Here is a 17,017-nt window from a genome sequence, read left to right as displayed (position 1 = left end):
TTCAGTCTGATTCATGTGATTATCTCTCCCTACCTCTTATCTATCTATCTATCTATTAATATTTGGCTTCCCGGGTTGCACCTGTAGTAAAGAACTCGTCTGCCAATGGAGGATGTGTAAGAGATGCAAGTTCAGTCCCTGGGTCAGGAAGATCCTCAGGAGGAGGGCACTCCAGTATTCTTGCCTGGAGAATCCCATGGACAGAGGAGCCTGGTAGGCTACAGTCCATAGGGTCGCAAAGAGTGGGACATGACTGAAGTGACCTAGCGTGCATCTATTAATACGTGCCTATTTATGAATAAAAGGATATGGAAATAAGGAAAGTGGAAGGAGAATGTTGATAAGTATCAGGTTACATGGTCTCGTGACCAAGGTGAAATTACAGACTCTATTTCATGAGTTTGATTTTTTTCTCTGTTACAGTTTTGCTCTTTTTATTTCAAAATATTTTAACTTGTGATAAGATTTTACAGTTAGAGTCTTAGGAGCTTTAGTTATAATAGAATGACTAAGAGAAACTTAGCCTTTGGTAAATGTTACTCACACTTTCCATGTCTCTCGATGAACTGGAAGAGGGTGCTGTTTCTTATTCTTGGAAATTTAAGAATTTTTTTTGTTTGTTTGTTCGTAACATTAAGTTAAACAATTCTCCTGAGAATCTTTCTGAAGAATTTATCCTCATGTGACTGAATGCAACTTAACCAGGTTTCTAGAATTTTGTTGGTCATACCCAACAAAACAAAATTGCTTTTTTTTCCACTGAGTTTTCTTTCTCTAAAGAACTTCCTGTTTTGACTCTTAAGAAAAATGTAATATTGAGTGTTTGAGTAATACATTAAGGCAAATGAATCTTCTCTTCTTCTACCTTTCTATTTTAAATATGACTAAACTTTGAGAGTCATTTTGGAAGCCTGGGTAATGTTTCTAGTGAAATTCTCCCAGGTTCAGTTGAGCTGAGAACGAGTTACATAGATGGTTTCTAAATGAATCGTGTTTACACATAAGCACATTAAGATATCTAGCTTTCTGCTCTTCCTCTTTCTCTCCATTAATATATAATTTATTTGCCTGTTTTTAATGATGAGTAAACTGCTTATATTACAAATGTGGTTTCATACTCAGAATTTACAAGAAATGCAAATTTTTGTGAAAAAAGCCAACTGTAGTGCCATCTTCAAAGATTCTGGAGTTCTGGGGTGCAGCCCCATTTTCTGTTTGTCTTCTTTCTTTCTTTGGCTGCACGGGTTTTAGTTGTGTTTAGGCTCCGTGGTTGTGGTATGCAGGCTTAGTTGCCCCACAAAGTGGGGCAGTCTTCTAGACCAGGGATCGAACCCATGTCCCCTGCACTGGCAAGCAGATTCTTAACCACTGGACCACCAGGCAAGTCCCAAAGCCCTGTTTTCAATATCCACCATCATCACCCCACCTTCCCTGGAGGATTTAGGTATCTTTGGGGCTGTGCACCACACTTTGAGGAATACTAGAGAAACTAGAAAAGTGAATTTTGTCTTTCATTACGTAATCTGTTCCCAGTTGCTTCAAGCCCCTCGGGTGTGTGTGTGTTAATCACTTAGTCAAGTCTGACTCTTTGACCCCATGGGGTGTTGTCCACCAGGCTCCTCTGTCGAAGGAATTTTCCAGGAAAGAATACTGGAGGGGGTTGCCATTTCTTTCTCCAGGGGATCTTCCTGACCCAGCTCTCCTGCATTGCAGGCAGACTCTTGACCATCTGAGCCACCAGGGAAGCCCAGGCCCCCCAGGGAGCAACCAGGAGATTTAGGTTTGTAAGTTTCTTCCAACACATTTCTTTGGAAGAGTTATAGGGTGTACTGCTACAGCTACATAAGAACGAAGAGGGTTCTCTTAAGATGACCTCTCTTTATCACTTCTAACCTCTTATTTTTGGTTGTGGCCATTTTGTGTATCACAGGGAATCCTTAAATAACCTTTCTAAAAAAGTGCACTAAAAAGTAAATTAAAAGTAAAAGGCATTTTAAATGGTGTTCAGGTATCAGATAAGGATTTGGACTTAATGGCCCTGAGATTCAATAATTCAATAAAATGTGCTTCTGTAATGTTACACTGGATGTTAAAATGACATATTAAGATACAGGAAAACTCCTTTCTCTGAGAGAATGTGCTACTGAAGTTGTGAATTTACTTCTCATCTCTTTCCAGCCTTTTCTTTTCCCCTTTTGTTGGAAATACTTGCCTTTATCATTTGATGTATTATTGTTTTGGTGTTTGGTGAATAAATATTACAACCACTATGAGTAACTGGACTGGCTATTGACATTGTTTGTCAATTGTTATAAATAAAGAAACCAAGATATGTCAAAATGTCAGAACTGGTTAAAGACAATGTCTCAGCTAGAATGAAGGGAAGTAGGTGTTATTTTTTTATGACACTGTCCCCAGTGTGTTAAACTCCTGTCATCATTTCATTCTTTTTTAAATTTTCATTCTTACTTGAGTCAAATGAGGTAAGTATAATGATTCCAGTGTTACTGAGGAGAAGACAGAGACTCAGAGATGAACCTGTCTTGATCACATTGACCAAAGTGGCAGAGGCGAAATGTGGAGCGTGACTTGCCTGTCTCTGAATGCTCTGCTTTTTCTACTAGACTGTGCTGTTATGATCCCTCATTCAGTGAAGTGGATGCCAACAGAATCAAAGTAGGTTTTGTTTTGCTTCTGATTGGGAACTGACACTTTAGTAAAGTTCCCAGCTGTTGCAGTATAGCACAGGGAGATCAGCCTGGTGCTCTGTGATGACCAGGAGGGGTGGGATGGGGGCAGGGAGGGAGGCTCAAGGAGGAGGGGATATATGCATACATGTAGCTGATTCACACAATTGTATAGCAGAAACCAACACAAATTGTAAAGCAACAACAACAGAAATAAAGTTCCTAGCTATTGACTGATGAGTGGCAGGGCATAGCTTCTAAGGGGGCAGGTACAGAAAACTGGAGAGGTGGGAGAAATCAAGACAGATCAGAAAGAGCTCCACCAACCCCTGCCTCCTGGGATGGTTTGATTTTGCTGCTCTTTCCTTACCTCCTTCTTTTCAAGACTTAACTTACCTTAACTCGAACCCTTCCTGCTTGTGGGTACCTCATTCACAAGGGAGCAGATACCAGATGGGAGAAACTGAAGAGACAGTTGTGCGGTGATTGTTCTCATGAGTTATAGACTCATGGTTGGAGGACTCTGATTTGAAAGCTTGCCTTCAAACCTACTGACAAAATAACATGATTTAAGTGGTGAGTTGGAGATGGGGGTGGGAATGGCCTAATTTGTGGACTAATTTGTTCTTTAAATTTACCTAATGGGTTGCAAGGAGGGGAAGTATCTGCTGGGGACACATGATGGATTCTCCTAGGAAACTGACTTCACCAGCTAATTCTTTAGAAAGTGGTTTCAGAAAGGAGACAAGCGGCATGAATCTACTGACAAAGGGAACAGGCTCTGTGTCTGGGGCTGGGTCAACGACCTGACAGGCATTCCTGTCGCGATACAACTTAGACATTTGATCAGGGGGCAATCACTCACGCTGAATGATTTTCAAAGCTGTTCCAGGGCATTTTTCAGGCATTTAAACTCTGGGCCCTCTTTCCCACGATGTGAAGGCCACGAGAAGGGATCCTAAGCTCTCTTCCCTGGCCCCCACGAGGGGAATTCAGGGGGAAAAGGTCACCCATTCTTGTCTCACAAAAGAGAACTTATCCATCCATTGTCAGGCAAAGGAGTTTCAGATCCTGCAAACAGGGGAATTGATGAGACCTTATCAGCAACACCCAGCTCCACCTCAAGCTGGTGCTTCAGGCCAAGTGATGGTGGCCACGGGTCTTGTCCTACTTCAGGTGGAAAGGGGGGTTCATTCTGCTTTCTTTTGACATCTTTCTTTTCCTTTCCATGCCAGTAAAAACATGCACTCCTAACCACCACCTTGTTTACTTTGTCCTGGGGAGAACTTTTGGAGAGAGCATGAGAGAAATGAAGAAAAGGGCAAAATGGCTGTAGTGGTTTTCCAGATCTCTCTGATCGCTTTTTTCACTCGAGAATGTTTCACATCACAGAATTTTCCTTCTTCTCTTCTGTACTGGTGGTACACCCAAGATCTTCATATCCTTTCAATCACAGATTAAAGATGCAGAATAGGGAAATAAGAGGAGAAAATTGTACTTTTAAATTTTGTTCCATTTATATTCAGTTCAATTCAGTCACTGACTCTTTGCAACCCTATGGACTGCAGCATGCCAGGCTTCCCTGTCCATCACCAACTCCCTGAGTTGACTCAAACTCATGTCCATCGAGTCATTGATGCCATCCTACCATCTCATCCTCTGTCGTCCCCTCCTCCTTCTGCCTTCAGTCTTTCCCAGCATCAGGGTCTTTTCAAATGAGTCATTTCTTTGCATCAGGTGGCCAAAGTATTGGAGTTTCAGCTTAAAACTCTTTGCAGTTCTCGCCCTGATTATAACAGCAGGGGCCATGAGGCCACTCTGCTGTGAATTCATTTCCAGTCCAGCCAACTAGGACAACACTCATATGAATTAACAGGTCCTGCTCGACCTGGGCTTCCCCATCCTCGCATTACTGAGCACAGCACTGGGCTTCAGTGACTGCAGGCATGAGCATATCCACTCCCGCCCTTGGCCCAAAACATGTACTGAACTTGGTGCATGTGAGAAATAAGCTGTTTCTCCAGCACTGGCTGTCAGAGCCAATCTAGCTGCGTTCCTCCACAGGGGGGCAGGGGACCTGAAGTCATTTCTCTGCCCCATTGAAGGGATCTTCCTGCCTTCCTTCCCCACATCTATTTAGCCTTCTCAATGTGTACTATGCTTGGATCCAGCCTCCTGGGGGAGGTGAAATACGGCTTCATTTGAGAACAGTTGTGCTTTGCTCATGAAATGAAAGTGCTGGAATCACAAGTCGAAGGTGTGATGATGCCAGCATTTCTTACAAGTTAGGAGAGGGCATATCCTAGGAGAGGAAGTTAGGTTAGAGTAAGATGAGCGAATACAATTGTTTTAAGGCTGTAAAGATATTAAGAATTTTAATTGCTTTTAGTCTGGGGCTATGCTGTCCTTTTCCCTGGGTAAACCCACAAGCAATGTTGGAGGAAATCAGAACTGGGGGGCATTCGTGTAGGAGCTGTACTGTCAGTCAGCGTTGCCATTTTACATTGGCTCTCCCAAGGCAAACCTTCCTCACCTCCCACACTTGTGAGTTATCCTGGTGCCTGAGGAGAAGAGGCTGCTTGGATTCAGGGTTTACTGTGCAACAGACGGACAGCAGGGCTGGTGTTCACATCTGTAGGTGGAGCAGGGAAAGAAAAGTGCCTCGTGTCTCACAGTTACTCAGTAATTAGTTCATTAATATAATTAATAACTTCAGTGTCAGAAATAGATATGATAATGATAGAAATAGATAATGATTGAGTTAGCTATAACTAATAAATTAAATATATAATAAATAATATAGTGGATTCAAATGTTAGTCCCTCAGACATGTCCAACTCTTTGGGACCCCATGGACCATTGCCTACCAGCCTCCGCTGTCCATGGAATTGCCAGGCAAGAATACTAGAGTAGGTTGCTATTTCCTTCTCCAGGGCATCTTCCTAACCCAGGGATTGAACCCAAGTCTTCTGCACTGTAGGCAATTCTTTACTGTCTGAGCCACCAGGGAAGCCCATATGATAAATATTTTAATTAATTAATGAGTGTGTGAAAGACATTTTTTGATAAATTTTGTTTGACAGTTTATTACCCCAGAATCATTGAAAATGTGCTAATTTTTGAGGCTTATGGTTGTTCTCTCCTTCCCAAAGTTCTACTCAGGCATCAAGTGTGAGATGTAGCAATTACTGTATACAACTTGAAGGAAGGACTGGTGAGCAGTGTTTTGGTTCCTACCTATTACTTCAGTGTAAGCCAAATTCCTCTAATTTTTAAAAGATAGGAGATTTCTTATTTCCTGTGCTGTTGGAATAACCCAAACCAATGGAACCCCTGGGGGAAATAAAGCAACTACAACTCAAGAGAATCCACTTGCATGAGAGCCTTCAGATGGTGGTTTAGGTGTAACAAGTGAGTGGAAGCATCTTTAAGACAGCGTATTGTTTGGAACGAGCATCTGGTTTGGTCAGCCTAATGTAGAGTGAGATGCGTCTTTAGCCCTTGGATGAGGTCTGTGACCCATGCCAACATCAGGGATGAAATCCTAAATTGATGTTGTGACTTTTGAGAGCTCTTATGTTATAGTAATTTCTGAATGTTTTAATAAAGTAGAAAAAAAATTAGAAAGAAACAAAACTAAAGATTCTTTTTCTGAGTAATGAGACCCTTGAAAGAAAGGCTAGCTTATTTTATAATTGTTTCTCTCTGCACCCCCCATTTCCCGCAGGGGAGGGGAGCTCTTCAATCTGGGTAGCAGGTTGGCATCTCTAGTTTGACCCTGGTCTCCTCCTGTGTGTATGAGATGTTGAACAAACTACCGGCGAGTCTTGCTTGAAGGATGAGCCGCCGATATCAGCTTCGATTGCATAGGAACAAGAGCTAGCATGTGACTCCCACCTCTTTGAATTTCCTTTTTCTCTTGCTAGTGGACATGACAGCCCAGGATAAGGTGACTGGGAGATCACAGGGGCAAATATGACACAAGGCAGGGGCTGTCTTGAGCCTGCCAGCTGGGACAGGAGCCGTCTTTCATAGAGTGGACCGACATTGGGACCACCACACAATTCTATGGACCAGTTTTGACTTCTCCAGATGCAAAGAGAAGAGCCATGATTACCTTGTGTACATTTTGATAACATCCCTTGGGCCAGAGATAAGGGGAACTCACAAGAGATAAACTCTGCTTTTGCTCCAGTGTTGTCTCGTTTATCTGCAACATGGGGGTGTTGAGTGATGCCACAGGCAGCTGGAAGGGCTCATTTATTTGACCTAATTATTCCCACTGTAGACCTGACTCATCATAATGGGCTCTTCTTCAAAGGAAATGAGAGCCAGATTGTCTCCTTGGCAGCAATGGAAAACAAATGCTATCCACAGAATGGCTGTTAGATTGAAAAAAGGTGCAACTCACTTTTGGGGCCAGCCAATATTTCATGATGTTACCAAGAATAGAGGGCTGGAAAGAGAGCAGTGTCAACTTCTGACATTCTAGCTTTCTAAAAATGTTCTTAATAAAATTAACTTGCCCTAGGATGCCACGGACAAAAGTAACCACATACTCAGAATCAAGAGAAAGATGCAAACCTTGGTTGGACTGTTTTTATTAATAATTGGCTCACTCCTTATGGCTATACTGGGGGACTTTTCACATGGGGACCTTATTATTTCTTAGTCCTCTTAGATGTTCTATTGAAGAATCGAAATTGTTTCTTTTTTAAGGGATGGGAAAATGGAGAAAGAGAATTGAAATGACTCTCCTATTACCATTAGGCAAATCAAACACAGAATGGGAGCAGCGTGCTTCCCTCTCTGAAGCCTTGGAATGAACCACATTGCTCAGTGATGCATTTCTGAATGTTGAAGCTTCATCTTAAATAATCACAATTTGTCCGTATTGAAACGCAGGTGTGCTGAAAAGAATCATTTCAATGTTCCCTGGTTCCACTTTCTTGTTTCATATTCTGGTTGAGAATGTCACAACGCTAAGAATTTGGGAAAGATATGAGCTTGGCTGGTCCCTGTGGCATAGTCTGGCCCTCTGCCTTTTGTTTAGTAATTCCCGAAGCACTGGACTGTGAAGATGCCCTGTTGACAACACCGTTCAAAAGTCAGCCCGTTGTTGATGGAGTGGAACCTCCCAGAACACAGTGTTTGATCTCAGCCTGGTTCCTGCTTGGGGACAGGAGAGGGAATCCCACAAGCTATTTGTAAAGAGGATCCTGTTGTTCCATCATGTCCTCTGACACCGTAGCAATCCGTGCATACAGTCGCAGTTGGCATTCTGACACATGCATGATGTTTTCATCTCTTTCCTGGAGTTGAGGCCAAAGCCTGAGGTTCCTTTTGACACAACTCTGAAAAAAACTCTGCTCTCCTGTGCTCTGCAATAGCATACCAGCTCTGCGGTGTGGCCAGTGTTTACTTAATTGGTGGGAGGACTCTTTACTATCAAAAGGAAAACATTTCTTCTGCATTCCACATAGGTAAGATGTGGCTTGCTGTTCTACAAGGGTGAGATTTGGGGTGGGGAAGGGGTGGAAAAAAGAAAAACAATCTCGTGATTTTTTCCTTAGGGCTAAAGTGATGGGTAGGGGAGAGGATGGACAAGAAAGCGAATCAAGCAATGGGGAAAGATGAAAGATCAGCAGACATTGTTTGAAAGAGTCAGAGCTATGACTGAGCATATGCTGGCTTTGCAGTTAGTTCCCAAAATAGATGATTAGTAGTGAGAAGCAACTGGTTTCTGATGCCTATCAGAGGGTCATTTAATATCGTTTCCAACTGTTGGGGTAAGATACCATGTAGGCTATATATCTAAAAGAAAGTGATGACTAGCATTGTAGTGGATTAGATTTCACAGAGCTCTTTGCTGGCCAGACAAAGCTGTGAGCTAAGTAAGTGGAATTTGCCAGGGCATAAAAGGGGCTGGTACCTTCCAGATATTCTATATTTTAATTAGTGCTAATCTACCAGCAATGGAATGGTCATTATGAAATCAGAGCCAGTGAGTGCAGTGTGGGTGGACAGAGGGGACGCATTGCCAGTGAAGGGGTTGGTCCTATTGGGGGAATTAGTGCTCTGCCTTCTCCAGAGACCCCTGGGTGGGTGACTGTCAAAGCAGTGATTTCCCGAACATCTAATATTACCTGAAAAAGTGAAGAGGCTGAAGGTGCCCTGTTTTCTGGGTAAGAACGACCTTGCTCTAGGTCATGTGAATGTAAATGTTTATACATTTCTACATCTTGGATTTATTTTGACTGTGGTCATTCATGAAGGATGTCTTAGTTTGTCAGTTTCCTCCAAACAGACTCTGCCAAGGACTTTTCCTAGGCTCTGCTTACTTATTACAGGACTCAAGAGTCCCAGCAGGATAGAGGCATGTGGATGGCTGAGAACGGCACTGAGGTGATAGTATGCTAACCAAAGACCTCAAGACATAACAAATGTACCAGTTTGACTTCTTTTCTGGATGCACAGCGTGCCTTCACTTCGAAAACAAACAAAAAAAAGGGTAGGGTCTTCCCTGGTGGTCCAGTGGTTAAGACTCCATGCTGCCAATGCTGCTAGGTTCGATCCCTGGTCAGGGAAGTAAGATCCCACATGACTAAAAGATTTTTTTTTAAAAGGGAAGGCAATATGAGAGTTTCTTGAAATGCTCGCAAGTCCTTGAAATAGACAGCAGGGATTTTCAGTGATCTGTGTAGAGTGGACATGCTTCAAATGGAAGGTTGATGACTGAATTTTAGTCCCTAGGGCTAACATTCTATTTTATAGATTCTTCTATGCAGCTCTCAAGTTCAAGTTGAGCTCTGAGCAGCTGTTAGGCCTTTGATGCTCATCTCCCCAGAGCCCAATCTTTCAGTTGACTGCTGATTGCAGAGCTGTGTACGTCCACTCTGGGAGTGATACAGGAGGTCATAGCTCTGGTCTCCTCCTTTGGCACAAATGCAAAACCCTAGTTGCTGAGGGTGAACACGTGTAGGGTGACAGATTGATTTGTTCCTTTTTAACATATATATATATTTTTCATTTCAAATGGTGTGAAACAATTATGTGCAATTATTAGTACATTCTAAAAAACTTATGGGCATCTGTGTCAGGCTGAGATTCAGAGTTAGATAAGACACAGACCAGCCATGAAGGAATTTATATTTAGTTTCCATTTTGCTCGGCTCAGTAGAGTTGGCATGTAAAGTACAGCAGAATTCTTATTTACCTTCTGATCTCTGTCTTCTAGTGTAGAGCCTGGTCCAAAGTGGGTATTCAACACATGTTGAAATGATGTGCCAAGAGAAACTTGCATTGACATTTCTTTCCTTTTCTCTCACCTCACATATATCAACTGACTGACTGCCTCCCCTCCAAATACCAGAAGAGCTTTCCCTGTAGCAAGCTTATTTCCCATTGGCTTCTTACAAGCTGTGAAGAGAAACAAACTTTCCCCCTTCATGGTGATGGTTACTTCCCAAAAGTATGTGTTATGACCCACAGAGGCATTTTTTTTTTAAAAAAGTATTTATTTTTAATCAAAGGATAATTGCTTTACAATGTTGCATTGATTTCTGCCATACATCAACATGAATCAGGCATAGGTGCACATACATGCCCTCCCTCTTGAACCTCCGGCCCACCTCCCAGCCCTTCCCACCACTCTATGTTGTTAAGGGGCCCTGATTTGGGTTCCTTGAGTCACACAGCAAATTCCCATTGGCTCTCTATTTTACATACAGTAATGTATATGCTTCCATACTATTCTCTCCATTCATCCCGCCCTCTCCTTTCTTTCCCACTTCCGTGTCCATAAGTCTGTCTTCTATGTCTGCATCTCCATTGCTGCCCAAGGTAGGCATTTTTATGTCCTTTCGTTCACTGCTGTATTCCAGTTCCAAAGATATTGTCTGGGATGTAGCAATTATATGTTGAATTGCTTGTAACTATTTGAAAGAATATATGAAAATTGAGCTCAGAAGAACCAAAGATCTTACCTATCAGATAGATTAAGTTAAGCTGTGCTGCAGTAACAGACAAATCTGGAAATCTCAGTGGCTGAACATGTATAGGTTTATTTCTCTTTTCCACAAAGTTGACTGTGGGTCTTGCAGCTTTCCAGATCAGTTCCTTTCCCAATGGAACACGACGATCCAGTCTGGCTACATCCCGTAGCTATCTGATGGTTGTGGCTCTCGGGGAAGAGAAGGTGGAAGGGTTGTACATTGACTTGTTTTTGCCTGGAAATGATGCATATCACCTCTGTTCAGTCTTTTGATTCCATGGCTGGGAAATGTGGGTGAGCCCTTGAATATTTGGTGAGCATGCCGCTCTAGCTATGTCACGTCAGTGCTTGCCAAATGATACTGTACTACCCGACGAAAGCAACTGTTGGCATCCCTCCCTCACTCTTACCTCTTTAGTGCCTGCTGGTCAATTTCCAAATGCCAACATCTGCATTTCTTGGTTTGAAGTCTATCTTGGGATGCTGAAGTTTTGCACTAGCCTCCTGCTTTGCTTAGCATAGGAGGCTGTCAGCGCTAGGAAACTATCTTAGGTTAGGCTGAGCTTCAAAGTTGAATAAGACATATAGCAACCATCAGGGAGTTTGTACTGTTTAAAATTCTGTCTCCTCCTCTGGACTAAGCTTGTCCAAGGCAGCATCCACTCAATCAGTAACTGATGGGAGTTGGTATATAAATACCTTGGATCCTTCCCTACTCAGGTGACATAACCCTGAGATGCATTTTCTACACTAACTCTTAGAGGCATCAGCAGGATTAAGCTCCATTTATCCACAGTAGTGTCTTGTTTGATAACAAACATATTATTGGCTGTCTACTCTTCCTTTCTTCATCTTACTTCCCCATACCCTTGGCAGTTTTTCTTGGGATTCCCTCTCCAACAAGTTGTTTACCCTTGAATTCATGGCTTTAGATGTTCAAAAGAGGGAGCTCCAAACTAAAATAGAAAGTTACTGGAATAGTTCTCATTCTATGTGCGTATGTGGTGGAGGGGAGGAGCAGTGGGGGAGGGGAGAGCATCCTACAGATTTGGGAGAGAGCATAATAGAGACCTCTTGTACTATCTCCATTTGTAAAACTGTGTAAGTTGTAAAAATGAAAAGAACACAAGTGAGGAAAGAGGAGAGTCCTTGAATGCCAGAAAGGCTTTCTCCTGCACAATGTTGTTAAAGATCTAAAGCTTGGATCTTATTATGAAAATATTGTCTCCCTGAAGTCCCAAAGGCTTTCTATGGTGGGTCCACGCCTGGGTAGTCAATGTGAAATCTGGAATGACTGGAACATCACATTTCTAAGCACCTTGGTGAGATTCCAGAAGTGTATTTGGACAGGTAGACAGGCAGTCATGGCCCCTCATTGCTGCAACACAGAGTGCAGGCCGAGTAAAGTCCCAAAGTGGTAGCGCTGGTCCTTGAGGGTCCTCTCCTTTTAATGTCTTCTACTCCTTTTTGGTGATCTTCTATGCCCCAGGGTCAAATTATGCTCAAGTGATCTTATAACTTATCATCAGGGCATTTCCCATATACTAATGAGAAAACTAAGAATTCACATAAGCACACCAAAGTCACTCAGCTGGTGCTGCCAGGGTTTGAAGTGGTGCTTTCTTACTGTACCACCCCTGTCTGCTGATTCTGGCAGGGGCTTCATGGCAGAGAGGAAGGGACTGGGGCTTTGGCATGGGAGTCAGAGCATAGGGGACAGTCTCAAGTTTGGTGCTTATGTGTCAAGGAACATTGACAAATCCTTTGGCTTCTATGGGGCCAGTACCAGTATCTCTAAAGGAGAAGTTTAGGACTGGATAAAAATAACAATAATAACAGTAACAGCCACACTTTGCTGTATACTGAGTGACTCTGCTAAGTGGCTTAAGACTGTTAAGAACGTGGACCCTGGAGCCAGAAGCCCTTAGATCAAATCTCAACTCCATCACTTACTAGCATAAGTCACTCAGAAATTTTCTTAACAGCCTGGTTACAGAACGATTGTCATACAATGAACTGTATATATTTAATATGTATAATTTTAAGTTTTTTTTTAAGGTTTAACAATGAATAACTTTTGAGGTTTAATGGTTTTATTTTTAAAATTTTTGTTATATATATTATTTTCAGATTCTTTTCCATTATAGGTTATTACAAGATATTGAATACTGTTCCCTTTGCTATGCAGTAGGTCCTTGTTTTTTAATCTATTTTATATAAGTGAAAGTGGAAGTCTCTCAGTCATGTCTGACTCTTTGTCACCCCATGGACCTGTAGCCAGCCCACCAGGCTCCTCTGTCCATGGAATTCTCCAGGCAAGAATACTGGAGTAGGCAGCCATTTCTTTCTCCAGGGAGTCTTCCCAACCCAGGGATCGAACTCAGGTCTCCCCCGTTGCAGGCAGATTCTTTACCTTCTCAGCCACAAGGGAAACCAAAAAGCAGGAATGAGTAAGAGGTCCCAGAGAGGATTGAACTCACAACCCCTAGTTTACAAGACCAACACTCTAATCACTGAGCTATGGAGCCTGCTTGCTCCATAGCAGTGTGTAATTTTTAGGTTTTGATGTGTGTATATACCCATGAAGGCAAGAAACTATCACTACAATTGAGATAATATACCTATATACTCCCCATCCCCCAATTCTTGCCTTTCCTAATCATCTCCTTACCACTCTTCCCTGAACCCTGTCCTCTGCCCTACTCCACAAGCAATCGCTGTTGTTTCTGTCATTATAGATTAGTTTGCATTTTCTAGAGATTTATACAGATGAAATCATGCAGTAGGTACTCTTTTTGGTTTGACTTCTTTCTCTCTGCATAATTCTTCTGAGGTTCATTCTGTGTTGTACCAATGTTGCATGAGTGCTCAGCTGTGTTCAACTCTTTGCAATTCCATGGACTGTTAGCCCAACAGGCTCCTCTGTCCATGGAATTTTTCAGGCAAAAATACTGGAGTGGGTTGCTGTTTCCTTCTCCAGGCGATCTTCCTGACCCAGGAATTGAATCCAAGTCTCTTACATCTCCCACATTGGCAGGCAGATTCTTTACCACTGAGCCTCCTGGGAAGCCCATGTGTTGTATCAACAGTTCATATCTTTTTATTCCTTGTTATTGGTGAGTTGTCCCTTGCCAAGCAGTTGTCTCTTGTTGTATGGCTATATCTTAGCTTGCTTATCTATTCACTTGATAGATATTTAGGTTGTTTCTGACTTTTTGGCTCTTGCAAATAAAGCTGTTATGACCATACATGTATAATTCTTTGCATGGATATATGTCTTCTTTTCTCTTGGGTAAATATCCAGGAGTAGAATGGTTGGATATTATGGTAGGTGTATGTTTAACATTTTAAGAAACTGCCAAATTATTTTCTGAACTATTTTTACATTCTAAATTCTAATGAGTAGTGTATGAGAGTTCTAACTCTTCCACATCTTCAACACTTGGTATGGTCAATATTTTTAATTGCAGACATTCTAGTAGGTGTGTGATAGTATCTAATTAATTTTTTGCTCATGACTAATGAGGATGAGCATCTTTTCATGTGCATATTTGCCATCATATATCTTCTTATATAAAGTACCTATTAAAAACTTTTGTTTTTCAGAGTTTTTTTTTAATGTCCCTAATAACTAGCTCCTTATCAGATATGTGATTGTATATATTTTCTCCATTTCTGTGGTTGATCTTTTAATTCTTTATCAGTGTGTTTCATAGAGAAAAATGTTTAAAGTTTTGATGAAATCGGATTTATCAATTTACTTTCAGGTGTAATCCAAAGTCAGGTTTTTCTCTTATGTTTTCTTATAGAAGTTGTAGAGTTTTAGGTTTATCCTTCAGTGTATGATTCATTTTGAATCACTTTTTGTATGTTGTATGGATCAAAGTTTAATTCTTTAACATATAAACTGTCAACTGTTTCAGAACCATTTGCTGAAAAGACTATTTTTTCTCCATTAAGAAGTGCTTTTGCACTTTTGTCAAAAAGCAGTTGTCCATTTCAAAACCAATACAATATTGTAAAGTTAAAAAATAAAATAAAATAAAGTAAAAAGCAGTTGTCCACATATTGATGGGTTTGTTTCTGGACTATTTTGTTGATTTTAAATTTATATTTATATCAATATCACATTGTTTTATAGGTTTACAATAAGTCTGGAACTAAGGTAGTATTAGTCCTCCCACTTTGTTCTTTTTTGAAGTCATTTTAGCTTTTCTAGGCCCTTAGTATTGCTGTACGCATTTTAGAGTCAGCCTGACAGTTTGCAAAAAAGCCTGCTTTTTTTTGCAGGCTTTACCTGCAAAAATGTTGTTGATTCAATACATCAGTTTCAGGAGAATTGACATCTTAGCAACAGTGAGACTTCTGACCCACGATCATACAAACTGGGACACAGTGAATAATCATGCTGGGACAGCCAGCATCACTAAGGCTGTTCTGGGCAGCCTGGGAAATTTTGGTCACCCTATTTCGTGCCCTCTTATCACCCCGTCTAATGACATCTCACTGGTGGCATGGTTCCCAGAACTCTCGTCTACTCCTGTCAACTTCAAAATTTATTATGCTTCCAGTAGTATTAAGTACATTGCTGGCCCAACTATATCAATAAATAAAGCCCTAAAATCTCAGTATCCCATTGACCATTTTTCCTGCGTGACAGGAGTGAAAATGGCCTAGCCTGATAAATCAATCTCTAGTAAGAATTATGTAGCAAATATATTATTCTATTAACTTACTCATTCTCATCACTTATGATTGTATCCAGCTCACATATTCTTTAAATTTGAGGACTAATTTTAAAGACAGGATAGAAGGAAAGAGTTTTATTTCTTAAAAAAAAAAAACTTTTATTTTGTATTAGGGTATAGTCAGTTGACAAACAATGCTGTGATTGTTTCAGGTGGATAGCAATGGGACTCAGTCACACATACACATATATCCACTTTCCCTCAAATTCTTCTCCCATCCAGGCTGCCATATAACATTGAGCAGAGTTCCCTGTGCTATACAGTATGTCCTTGTTGGCTATCCATTTAAAATATAGCAGCATGTACATGCCCATCCCCAAATTCCCTATTTCTTCCCCCAGTCCTTCGCCCTGGCAACCAGAAGCTCATTCTCAAAGTCTGGGAGTCTGTTTCTGTTTTGTAAGTAAGTTCATTTGTGTCATTTCTTTTTAGAGTCCACATATAAGGGATGTCATACAATATTTCTCCTTCTCTTGAAGGAGAAGAAGAAAGTGTTTTAAAGGAAGGAAAGTGTTTTAAATAGCTTTTAAATGCCCATACCTTTGAATTAAGTTAAATAACATGTAAAACGCCCAGTACTATTTCTGGTTCATTCAAAGCTCTCTGTAAATCAATCTCCCTTGGAGCATATCAGAGCCCAGGAGAGTCCCTGCATCCGGTCAGGAAGGGCTTTCCTTAGGAGGAGTGGAGGACGTGAACCCCGGTTCTCCTATATTCTTTTGGGTGGATCAAAAGCAAAGCTCATCTGAAGCTGGCAAAAGAAAAATATATCATAGTAAAAAATCTGGATGAGTTCTTCTTGATGTTTTTGCCAGCGATCTTGCAAGACACTTGAGGACATGACCTTTATGGCTGTCTGCTGTCATACACTCAAGGGTCAGGGCTTGGGTGGAGTAAGGAAGAAGATGGTTACTTTGAAGCCCGAAGCTATTATTGTGAGCAGGAAGCAAAGTATCAAGGATGTTATTCCAGAATTTTCTTTCTTCTTAATTCTGTTTCATTGTGGCTTGCTGTGCTATGCTTCTTCTCTGGAAGGCTCTGAGTCCATTCAGGTGGTCAAGATGATTAGCTCAGCTGGTTAGGCTGCGGGGCTAAGGAAATCAAGGTCATCGGTTTAGTTTCCATATGAGCCGATTAGCTCTGCACATGAAGAAATCTGTCCAAGTCCTCAGATTGCCTCACTGACTCTCACCAGCTGGCTTGAAAATCAGTGCTGTGCACGAATGGCTGAACAACAGGCCTATCCCCAGTACTGGAGAATTCTCCTTAGAGGAGGCTCTCCAGACGTTAGCAACCTCTCATTAGATTCTGGAACTGTTCATTAATCTGGCAGCACTTCACTTCAATGCCTGGTGTTTATCTTGAAGTAATTTATGAGTGGCTGAGGATTTTGCATTGTTGTAAAAATTGATTGTTGATAGTGTACCAGCCTACTTGATAAATGATTCCTTGCTTCAGTATGCTGGAATGCAGAATCAACTGGATAAGACTTGAGGAGGGAGGCCACAGCCAGCAAGTTGGGGCTTCAGAGGTTGAGTTATTCATTTAATAACTTTCATGGCGTGCCTTCCATGGGCCATGATACTGTG

The sequence above is a fragment of the Bubalus kerabau genome, chromosome 5, assembly GCF_029407905.1.
Source record: "Bubalus kerabau isolate K-KA32 ecotype Philippines breed swamp buffalo chromosome 5, PCC_UOA_SB_1v2, whole genome shotgun sequence".
In the NCBI taxonomy this organism is placed as follows: Eukaryota; Metazoa; Chordata; class Mammalia; order Artiodactyla; family Bovidae; genus Bubalus; species Bubalus kerabau.
Note: the sequence above shows the minus strand (reverse complement) of the source record.